The following is an 11,472-nucleotide window of genomic DNA, read 5'->3' as shown; positions in this document are numbered from 1 at the left end:
TTGTCTAGGGGGCCAGGCAGTCTAGAGCCGACCCTGCTCCTCTGGGCACCTTTCGTGCAAGACTCAGAGATTCACACAACACCCCAGGCCTGTTGCCAGAAGATTTGGGGTGGAGGGGCCCGGGAGATTAAAATTTTGATTAGGGGGACCACGGGTCTTAGCCGCTTCTTCCCTCCGGCTAGCCCGCCCGGCCCCATCTCTCTCTCCTGCTCTCTTTCTCGCTGTTGCTCTCTCACCCTCTCTTGTGCTCTCTTTCTCTTTCCCACTGTCGCTCTCGCTCTCACCTTCATGTTGCTGTCACGCTGTCGCTCTCTCCCTCTCTCACTGTCCCCCTCGCTGTCGCTATCTCTCTCGCTCTTTCACTCTCCCCCTTACTGTCACTCTATCGCTCTCCCCCTCATTCTCTCACTGTCGCTCTCTCGCTCTCCCCCACTGTCGCTGCTTCTCTCTCTCTCTCTCCCCCTTGCTGTCGGAGAGCCAGTTTGGTGTAGTGGTTAAGTGTGCAGACTCTTATCTGGGAGAACCGGGTTTGATTCCCCACTCCTCCACTTGCACCTGCTGAGATGGCCTTGGGTCAGCCATAGCTCTGGCAGAGGTTGTCCTTGAAAGGGCAGCTGCTGTGAGAGCCCTCTCCAGCCCCACCCACCTCACAGGGTTTCTGTTGTGGGGGAGGAAGGGAAAGGAGATTGTGAGCCGCTCTGAGACTCTTCGGAGTGGAGGGCGGGATATAAATCCAATTTTTTTTTTTGCTGTCGCTCTCTTGCTCTCCCCCTTGCTGTCGCTCTCTCTTGCTGTCCCTTTCTCACTCTCCTCCTCACTGTCGCTCTCTCTCTGTCGCTCTCTCTCCCCCCTTGCTGTTGCTCTCTTGCTGTCGCTCTCTCTCTCTCGCTCTTACCCTTGCTGTCGCTCTCTTCCTGTCGCTCTCTCCTGCTCTTGTTGCTTTTTCTTGTGCTCGCTTTCCCTCCCTTTTCCTTGGGCCCTGCTGCCGAATTAGTATCGGAGGCCTTCCAATAGAGGGGGCCCTACAGAGAGAAGGGGGCTGAATAGAGCAGCCTTCCCCCCCAGGCCCCTCCGTAGCTACGGACCTACAACACTCATTCCCTGGAGCTGCCTTGCTGGATCCACCAATCGGCTAGTTGTTCGATGGTGCCAAGAACAGACGCTAGCCCGTTTGAGCCACCGGTGTTTTCTGTTAGCGTTGGCAACTGAAATACCCACCTGTCGAAATTGCCTATTGCAGAGCTGTGTTTTTGGCTTAACAAACCGCCGAAAACAACCGCCTTCCGAACAGCAGCAACAAAAACGCCTGCCTTTCAAAATGCCAACCGCAGAACAGCACTTTCTGTTTCATAAAGCGCCGACCCGCAACCCCCTGCCAATTTCAGCCGCTTGGCAGCAGTTTCGGCTATTTAGGACAACCGAAAGACCTACCTGTCAAGTTTGTAATGGGCAGAGGTGGGGTTTTCCCCCTGCTGTTGCGTTTGCCGTCAGGAACTCATAACTGCCCAGACCGAAAGAAACCATGCCTCTGAACTGGAAAACTGGGCTAAAACCAATAAATTAATTTTAACAGGGATAAATGTAAAGTTCTGCATTGAGGTAGGGAAAAATCCAATGCATGGTTATCGGATGGGGGGAGACTTGCCTTAGCAGTAGGATGTGCGAAAAGGATCTAGGGGTCTTAGTGGACCATACGCTGAACATGAGCCAACAGTGTGATGCGGTGGCTAAAAAGGCAAATGCAATTTTGGGCTGTATCAACAGAAGTCTAGTGTCCAGATCACGTGATGTGATGGTATCGCTTTACTCTGCTCTGGGAAGACTCCCTGGATTATTGTGTTCAGTTTGGGGCACCACATCTTAAGAAGGATACAGACAACTGGAACAGGTCCAGAGGAGGGCGACGAAGATGGTGAGGGGTCCTGGAGACCAAGTCTATGAGGAAAGGTTGAGGAGCTGGGGATGTTTAGCCTGGAGAGGAGGCAGCTGAGAGGTTATATGATTCCCATCTTCAAGTCCTTGCAGGGCTGTCCTATAGAGGATGGCGTGGACTTGTTTTCTGTGGCCTCAGAAGGTAGGACCAGAACCAATGGGTTGAAATTAAAATCAAAAGAGTTTCCAGCTCAATGTTAGGAAGAGCGTCCTAACCGTTAGAGCTCGTCCCCTGGGGAAGGAAGGAAAGAGCCAGAGCTTCCTTTGCCCAGTTCCCTGGATCCCATGGGAGAGATACAAAGAAAGCCATTTAAGACCAATCAGTGCTAACGTTTTGAGCGTGTTTTAAGTTTTTAAAAAGATTTATTTATTTATTTATTTGTTTGTTTGTTTGTTTGTTTATTTATTCCTGCCCTTCCCACAAAGATGGCTCAGGGCGGCTCACAACAGATAATAAAACAAAAATTAAATTAACATTTAAATATATAAGCAATTAAAACAGTCAAAACATTTAAAACCTTAAAACATCAAACCTTATAAAAGTATGAGTAGCAAGAATCTGGTAAAGCTACATTAGTTCCCATATCAGTTAGGTGTAAGCTAGCCGGAAGAGGGTTGTCTTACAGGCCCTGCGAACTGAATAAGGTCCCGCAGGGCCCTCACCTCCTCCGATAGCTGGTTCACCATGTAGGGGCCATGACAGAGAAGGCCCTGTCCCTAGTCGATTTAAGGCGGGCTTCTTTTGGCCCAGGGATAGCGAGAAGGTTTTGAGTTCCCGACCTCAGTACTCTCTGGGGGAACATATATTGTTGTTTGTTTGTGTTCTTAATAAAATTTATATCTCTGCTACCTAATCTTAAATAGGCACACACCTGGCCCAGTCCGACATGACTCAGCCCAACCTGACATGGCCCGGCCCAACAAGGTCTCGTTTCCGAAGCTCTTCTGGAGCCCTCTCTGATTACGGAGGCCCAGGTAGCAACCGCCGTCAAGTCCCGCCTTTTTTTCATCTGCGGCGGTACGGCAGTTGGCCCCTTTCCTGGAGCAGCGCGACTTGGCAAGGGTGATCTATGCTACGGTCACCTCGAGGGTAGACTACTGTAATGCCCTCTGCATGGGGCTGCCCTTGACTCTGACTCGGAAACTGCAGCTAGTGCAGAACACTGCGGCGCGGTTGTTCACGGGCTCCCTCAATGGGAGCACGTTCAACCAGTGCTTAAAAGAGCTGCACTGGCTGCCTATTGTGTCCCAAATCCGCTTCAAAGTGTTGGTATTGACCTTTAAAGCCCTACATGGCCAAGGACCTGTCTATCTAAGGACCGCCTTTCCCCATATATACCCCAGAGGGCACTGTGTTCAGGAAGTCAACATCTGTTATCCATCCCCGGACCAAGGAAGGCCAGATTATGCTCCACACGGGCAAGGGTCTTCTCTGTGGCAGCCCCTAATTTATGGAACACACTCCCAGAGACCATGAGAGCCCTGTGGATCTCTCCCATTCCACAGGGCCTCTAAAACCGACCTTTGCCGGCAGGCCTACAATAACTAATGCGTGAGGAGCTGCCACGAGTATCGTCGCTGAATATTACCATCTATCTATAAGACACCTAACAGAGCAACGCAGAGAATTAAGAACTATAATGAAGCTAGACCGCCTTGTAAGAAATGTATAGCACCATTTTTTTAAATTTGTAAATCGTTTATATGTGTTTTGCTTTAAAATCATAAGGTATTGTTAACGGTGTGTTATGATTGTGAGCCGCCCAGAGTCCATGTGTGGAGTGGACGGTGTACAAATTTAAGGTAAATAAATAAATAGATTTATCTCAGATCTGGCCCTCATAACAAATGAAGAAGAAGAAGATGATGATATTGGATTTATATCCCCCCCTCCAATCTGAGAGTCTCAGAGCGGCTCACAATCTCCTTTACCTTCCTTCCCCCCCCCCCCCAACAGACACCCTGTGAGGTAGATGAAGATATTGGATTTATATCTCGCCCTCTACTCTGAAGAGTCTCAGAGCGGCTCACAATCTCCTTTCCCTTCCCCACCTCCCCACAACAGACACCCTGTGAGGTAGATGAAGATATTGGATTTATATCTCGCCCTCTACTCTGAAGAGTCTCAGAGCGGCTCACAATCTCCTTTCCCTTCCCCCCCCCCACAACAGACACCCTGTGAGGCAGATGAAGATATTGGATTTATATCCCGCCCTCCACTCTGAAGAGTCTCAGAGCGGCTCACAATCTCCTTTCCCCTCCCCCCCCCACAACAGACACCCTGTGAGGTATTTGAAGATATTGGATTTATATCCGCCCTCCACTCCGAAGAGTCTCAGAGCGGCTCACAATCTCCTTTCCCTTCCTCCCCCACAACAGACACCTTGTGAGGTAGATGAAAATATTGGATAGATAGATAGATAGATAGATAGATAGATAGATAGATAGATAGATAGATAGATAGATAGATAGATAGATAGATAGATAGATAATTTTATTTGTATCCCGCCCTCCCCGCCGGAGCAGGCTCAGGGCGGCTAACAGCATTATATAAAAGCAAAGTTACATCCAACATTTAAAAATTCTAATGAGTTTAAAATTAATCAATTAATTAAATTAAATTAATAAAAGTGCTATTGCTATTCGTTCTTTTGTGGTGGCGGTTATCCTTAGCAGCTTCTTTCTTCAGCGAAGGCCAGTCTGAAGAGGAAGGTCTTGCAGGCCCTGCGGAATTGTTCAAGGTCTCGCAGGGCCCGCATTTCCTCTGGGAGTTGGTTCCATAGGCTCGGGGCTACAGAGGAGAAGGCCCGATTGCGGGTGCATTGCAGGTTCACCTCTCTTGGTCCGGGGGTGGTCAGCAAGTTTTTTCTAGCTGACCTCAGTGCTCTCTGGGGTTCATATGGGGAGAGACAGTCCCTAAGGTAGACAGGTCCTCGATGGGGAAAATTATATCCCGCCCTCCACTCCGAAGAGTCTCAGAGTAGCTCACAATCTCTTTTCCCTTCCTCCCCCACAACAGACACCCTGTGAGGTAGATGAAGATATTGGATTTATATCCCGCCCTCCACTCCGAAGAGTCTCAGAGCGGCTCACAATCTCCTTTCCCTTCCTCCCCCACAACAGACACCCTGTGAGGTAGATGAAGATATTGGATTTATATCTCGCCCTCCACTCCAAAGAGTCTCAGAGCGGCTCACAATCTCCTTTACCTTCCTCCCCCACAACAGACACCCTGTGAGGTACATGAAAATATTGGATTTATATCCCGCCCTCCACTCCGAAGAGTCTCAGAGCGGCTCACAATCTCCTTTACCTTCCCCCCCACAACAGACACCCTGTGAGGTAGATGAAGATATTGGATTTATATCCCGCCCTCTACTCCGAAGAGTCTCAGAGCAGCTCACAATCTCCTTTCCCTTCCTCCCCCACAACAGACACCCTGCGAGGTGGGTGGGGCTGGAGAGGGCTCTCCCAGCAGCTGCCCTTTCAAGGACAACCTCTACCAGAGCTATGGCTGACCCAAGGCCATGCTAGCAGGTTCAAGTGGAGGAGTGGGGAATCAAACCCGGTTGTCCCAGATAAGAGTCCTCACACTTAACCACTACACCAAACTGAGTTCGACCCCCCTGGCTTTCAAGGCAAGAGAGGTTCAGAGATGGTTTCCCGTTGCCTGCCTCTGTCGAAACCCTAGACTTCCTTGGTGGTCTCCAATCCAATTTCTAAGACAAGTTCTGAGAACTGACAAGATCAAGCTAGCCTGGGCAATCCGGATCAGTATCTGAAAAGATTTACGCCGCTGCAAAGAACCAGATAACGTACGATGAAAATTATTCATTCAGGGTAGGCGGTGTTAACTACTTTAGAAACATAACTGGCCACCCACAGTGGAAGAAACCCGGACTCCTCAAATCTTGGAGCCACACAACCCTGTTGACAGGTTTTTTTGGGGGGCGGGGTTGTGCGGGGGGCACATCACTGCAAGGTCTAGGCATCTCTGCAACCTGTGTGTGTGTGGGGGGGGGGAAGGGATCGATGCAGCTTTGAACAAAGGATCAATTACCGCAAGATTTATGCATGCAGATTTACCGCCCATCTTGTCTCTCAGGCTCAGAGACGGCTATCTGGGACCCATCAGCCGACTTCAAAGGCCGCAGATTGACTGGCTGGCGTTTCACCAATTAAGCAATTAATTGATTGTATTTACATCCCCGGAGGACTAAAAAAAAAAACAAAGCTATCGAGTGGTGAAAGACTAAAGGGGGACATGATAGAGGTTTATAAAATTATGCACGGGGCGGAGAGAGGATGGAACAGAATTTTTCTCTCTCTCCTAACATCGGAGCTTTTTTTGTAGCAGGAAATCCTTTGCATATTAGGCCACATACCCCGATGTAGCCAATCCTCCAAGAGCTTTCAGGACTCTTAGTACAGGGCCTACTGTAAGCTCCAGGAGGATTGGCTACGTCAGGGACGTGTGTCCTAATATGCAAAGGAATTCCTGCTGCAGAAAAAGCCGTGTCTAAAAAAGCCCCGTGGTGCACAGTGGTAAAGCTGCAGTACTGCAGTCCTAAACTCCGCTCATGACCTGAGTTCGATCCCGGCGGAAGCTGGGTTTTCAGGTAGCCGGCTTGAGGTCGACTCAGCCTTCCATCCTTCTGAGGTGGGTCAAATGAGTCCCCAGCTTGCTGGGGGGAAAGTGTAGAGGACTGGGGAAGGCAATGGCAAACCACCCTGTAAAAAAGTCTGCCGTGAAAACGTTGCGAAAGCGACATCACCCCAGAGTCGGAAACGACTGGTGCTTGCACAGGGGGCTGCCTTGACCTTTTTAAAATACTAGCAGTCATGGGCATCTGATAATGCTGATGGCCGGTAGGTTCAGGACAGAAAAACAGGGAACACTTCTTTTACGACGAGTGATTAAAATGTGGGGTTTGCTGCCAGAGGATGTCGTGACGGCGACAGGAACGCTACCTGTTTTAAAGGGGGTTCAGACAAATTCATGGAGAAGAGGGCTATCAGTGGCTACTGGCCATGGTGGCTAAGGAGGACCTCCGCATTCAGAAGCGCTAATCCTCTGAATCCCAGAGCCAGGAGGCAACATCAAGGGAAGGCCTCTGTGCCTGTTGTTGGCCCCTCAGAGGAACTGGTTGGCCACTAGGTGGACCCTCCCTGGTCTGATCCAGCAGGGCTCTTCTTAGGTTCTTATTGAAGGCCTCGGCCTCTCTGCCCTGTTGTTGGCCCCTCAGAGGAACTGGCTGGCCACTGTGTGAGACAGGAGGCTGGACTAGATGGACCCTCCCTGGTCTGATCCAGCAGGGCTCTTCTGATGTTCTTATGAAGGCCTCGGCCTCTCTGCCCTGTTGTTGGCCCCTCAGAGGAACTGGCTGGCCACTGTGTGAGGCAGGAGGCTGGACTAGATGGACCCTCACTGGTCTGAACCAGCAGGGCTCTTCTGATGTTCTTATGAAGGTCTCGGCCTCTCTGCCCTGTTGTTGGCCCCTCAGAGGAACTGGCTGGCCACTGTGTGAGACAGGAAGCTGAACTAGGTAGACCCTTCCCTGGTCTGATCCAGCAGGGCTCTTCTGTTGTTCTTATGAAGGCCTTGGCCTCTCTGCCCTGTTGTTGGCCCCTCAGAGGAACTGGCTGGCCACTGTGTGAGGCAGGAGGCTGGACTAGATGGACCCTCACTGGTCTGAACCAGCAGGGCTCTTCTGATGTTCTTATGAAGGTCTCGGCCTCTCTGCCCTGTTGTTGGCCCCTCAGAGGAACTGGCTGGCCACTGTGTGAGACAGGAAGCTGAACTAGGTAGACCCTTCCCTGGTCTGATCCAGCAGGGCTCTTCTGTTGTTCTTATGAAGGCCTTGGCCTCTCTGCCCTGTTGTTGGCCCCTCAGAGGAACTGGCTGGCCACTGTGTGAGACAGGAGGCTGGATGAGATGGACCACTGGCCTGATCCAGCAGGGTTCGTCTTATGTTCTTATCAGAGGAAGGCCGCAGCCATTTTGGTGTAGCGGTTTAGAGCAGCAAACTCTAATCTGGAGAACTGGGTTTGATTCTCCACTCCTCCTCCGTGTGAAGCCAGCTGGGTGACCTTGGATCAGTCCCGGCTCTCTCAGAGCTCTCTCAGCCCCACCTGCCTCCCAGCTTTCTGTTGTGCGGCGAGGAAGGGAAAGAGATTGCAAGCTGCTCTGAGACTCCACGTGAAGGGCAGGGTATAAATCCAATCTCAACTTCTTCTACTTCTTCCCTCAGATTCCCTGGAGAGCCGCTGCCAGTCTGAGTAGGCAATACTGACCTTTATGGACCAATAGTCTCATTCATTCAAAGGCAGCTTCATGTGTAGCATTCCCAACACCTTGGATTATGATTGGTGCTCTTAACTGCAAAGTCCCACCTCCGTAACTCCTTCCCACTCTGCGATGAGAGCCAGCCCCGTGTTCAGAGTCTTGGAGAAGAAGACCGCAGATTTATATCCTGCCCTTCTCTCTGAATCAGAGCCTCAGAGCAGCTTACAATCTCCTATATCTTCTCCCCCCACAACAGACACCCTGTGAGGTGGATGAGGCTGAGAGGGCTCTCACAGTAGCTGCCCTTTCAAGGACAACTCCTACGAGTTTGGTGAGACAGTTTGGTGTAGTGGTGAAGTGTGCGGACTCTTATCTGGGAGAACCGGGTTTGATTCCCCACTCCTCCACTTGCACCTGCTGGGATGGCCTTGGGTCAGCCAGAGCTCTGGCAGAGGTTGTCCTTGAAAGGGCAGCTGCTGTGAGAGCCCTCTCCAGCCCCACCCACCTCACAGGGTGTCTGTTGTGGGGGAGGAAGGGAAAGGAGATTGTGAGCCGCTCTGAGACTCTTCTGAGTGGAGGGCGGGATATAAATCCAATATCATCTTCTTCTTCTTCTCTACGAGAGCTATGGCTGACCCAAGGCCATGCTAGCAGGTGCAAGTGGAGGAGTGGGGAATCAAACCCGGTTCTCCCAGATAAGAGAGCTATGGCTGACCCAAGGCCATGCTAGCAGGTGCAAGTGGAGGAGTGGGGAATCAAACCCGGTTCTCCCAGATAAGAGAGCTATGGCTGACCCAAGGCCATGCTAGCAGGTGCAAGTGGAGGAGTGGGGAATCAAACCCGGTTCTCCCAGATAAGAGAGCTCTGGCTGACCCAAGGCCATTCCAGCAGGTGCAAGTGGAGGAGTGGGGAATCAAACCCGGTCCTCCCAGATAAGAGTCCGCGCACTTCACCACTGCACCAAACTGGCTCTCAAGATCTGGAAGACCTCAATTCAAATCCCCCTGCCTGGCCATGAACATAAGAAGAGCCCCACTGGACCAGACTGGTGTAGGGTTGCCAATCCCCAGGTGGGGGCAGGAGATCCCCTGGTTTGGAGGTCCTCCCCCCACTTCAGTCATCAGAAAGCACTGCTGGGAGAGGGAAATGTCCTTTGGGCCCTCCATTATTCCCTAGGGAGACCGGTTCCCATAAAATATAATGGATAATGGTCCTCCTTTCTTCCAGGGTGCCTCTCGGCTGGAGTCTCATTCCCTCCTAGAGAAGCCTGGCCATGGGCCCTGGAGGAGACTGATGCGAACAGCTCTGGCGCCATCTGGAGGCCTCCAGTTTCCAGCTGTTTTCTTTTCTGAAACGTACAGATTGCTCCTTTCAGTGGGCTCAGGACAGTGAATGGTGGGGAGCAAGCAGGGCTCTTTTCGTAGCAGGAGCTCCTTTGCATCTTAGGCCACACCTACTTGATGTAGCCAATCCTCCAAGAGCTTTCAGGGCTCTTAGTACAGGGTCTCCTGTAAGCTCCAGGGGGATTGGCTACATCAGGGAGGGGTGGCCTAAGATGCAGAGGAGTTCCTGCCACAACAAAAGCCTGGGGAGCCCTGCAATGTTCAAGGTAGGAGAGAGAGCCCTGGTGACAATGGGAAGAGCTATTTCCATTGAAGGCGAGGGGAAAAGAGGGAGGAGCCGTGGCTCAGTGGTAGAGCATCTGCTTGGTATGCAGAAGGTCCCAGGTTCAATCCCCGGCATCTCCAGTTAAAAGGACCAGAAGAAGATATTAGATTTATACCCCTCCCTTCACTCTCCATCTCAGAGCGGCTTGCAATGCCCTTTACGTTCCTCCCCCACAAAAGACACCCTGTGAGGTGGGTGGGGCTGAGAGGGCTCTGACAGCAGCTGCCCTTTCAAGGACAGAGAGCGGCCTACAATCTCCTTTCCCGCCCTCCCCCACAACAGACACCCTGTGAGGTGGGTGGGGCTGGAGAGGGCTCTCCCAGCAGCTGCCCTTTCAAGGAGAGAGAGCGGCCTACAATCTCCTTTCCCGCCCTCCCCCACAACAGACACCCTGCGAGGTGGGTGGGGCTGGAGAGGGCTCTCCCAGCAGCTGCCCTTTCAAGGACAGAGAGCGGCCTACAATCTCCTTTCCCGCCCTCCCCCACAACAGACACCCTGTGAGGAGGGTGGGGCTGAGAGGGCTCTCCCAGCAGCTGCCCTTTCAAGGACAGAGAGCGGCCTACAATCTCCTTTCCCTTCCTCCCCCACAACAGGCACCCTGTGAGGTGGGTGGGGCTGGAGAGGGCTCTCCCAGCAGCTGCCCTTTCAAGGACAGAGAGCGGCCTACAATCTCCTTTCTCGCCCTCCACTAAAGAGTCTCAGAGCGGCTCACAATCTCCTTTCCCTTCCTCCCCCACAACAGACACCCTGTGAGGTGGGTGGGGCTGAGAGGGCTCTCACAGCAGCTGCCCTTTCAAGGACAGAGAGCGGCCTACAATCTCCTTTCCCTTCCTCCCCCACAACAGACACCCTGTGAGGTGGGTGGGGCTGGAGAGGGCTCTCCCAGCAGCTGCCCTTTCAAGGACAGAGAGCGGCCTACAATCTCCTTTCTCGCCCTCCACTAAAGAGTCTCAGAGCGGCCTACAATCTCCTTTCCCTTCCTCCCCCACAACAGACACCCTGTGAGGTGGGTGGGGCTGGAGAGGGCTCTCACAGCAGCTGCCCTTTCAAGGACAACCTCTGCCAGAGCTATGGCTGACCCAAGCCCATTCCAGCAGGTGCAAGTGGAGGAGTGGGGAATCAAACCCGGCTCTCCCAGATAAGAGAGTTATGGCTGACCCAAGGCCATTCCAGCAGGTGCAAGTGGAGGAGTGGGGAATCAAACCCGGCTCTCCCAGATAAGAGTCCGCACACTTAATCAGCTACACCAAATTGGCTCTCACCGAACTGCTACACCAAATAGGAAGTAGGTGATTTGAAAGACCTTTCTCCGGGATACTAGAGAGCTGTGGGGAGGGGCTGTGGCTCATTGGCAGAGCATCTGCTCGGCAGGCAGAAGGTCCTGGGTTCAATCCCCAGCATCTCCAATTGAACGGACCAGGCAGGAGGTGATGGGGAAGACCTCCCTCTGCCTGAGAGCCAGGAGAGTCGCTGCCCATCTGAGTAGACGGCACTGAGCTTGAGGGACCAAGGGCTCCAATTCCGTATGAGGCAGCTTGATGTGTCCAAAGGTCAGTTTACAGGACTTTTCACGGTGGTGACAGTTC

The sequence above is a fragment of the Heteronotia binoei genome, chromosome 2, assembly GCF_032191835.1.
Source record: "Heteronotia binoei isolate CCM8104 ecotype False Entrance Well chromosome 2, APGP_CSIRO_Hbin_v1, whole genome shotgun sequence".
In the NCBI taxonomy this organism is placed as follows: Eukaryota; Metazoa; Chordata; class Lepidosauria; order Squamata; family Gekkonidae; genus Heteronotia; species Heteronotia binoei.
Note: the sequence above shows the minus strand (reverse complement) of the source record.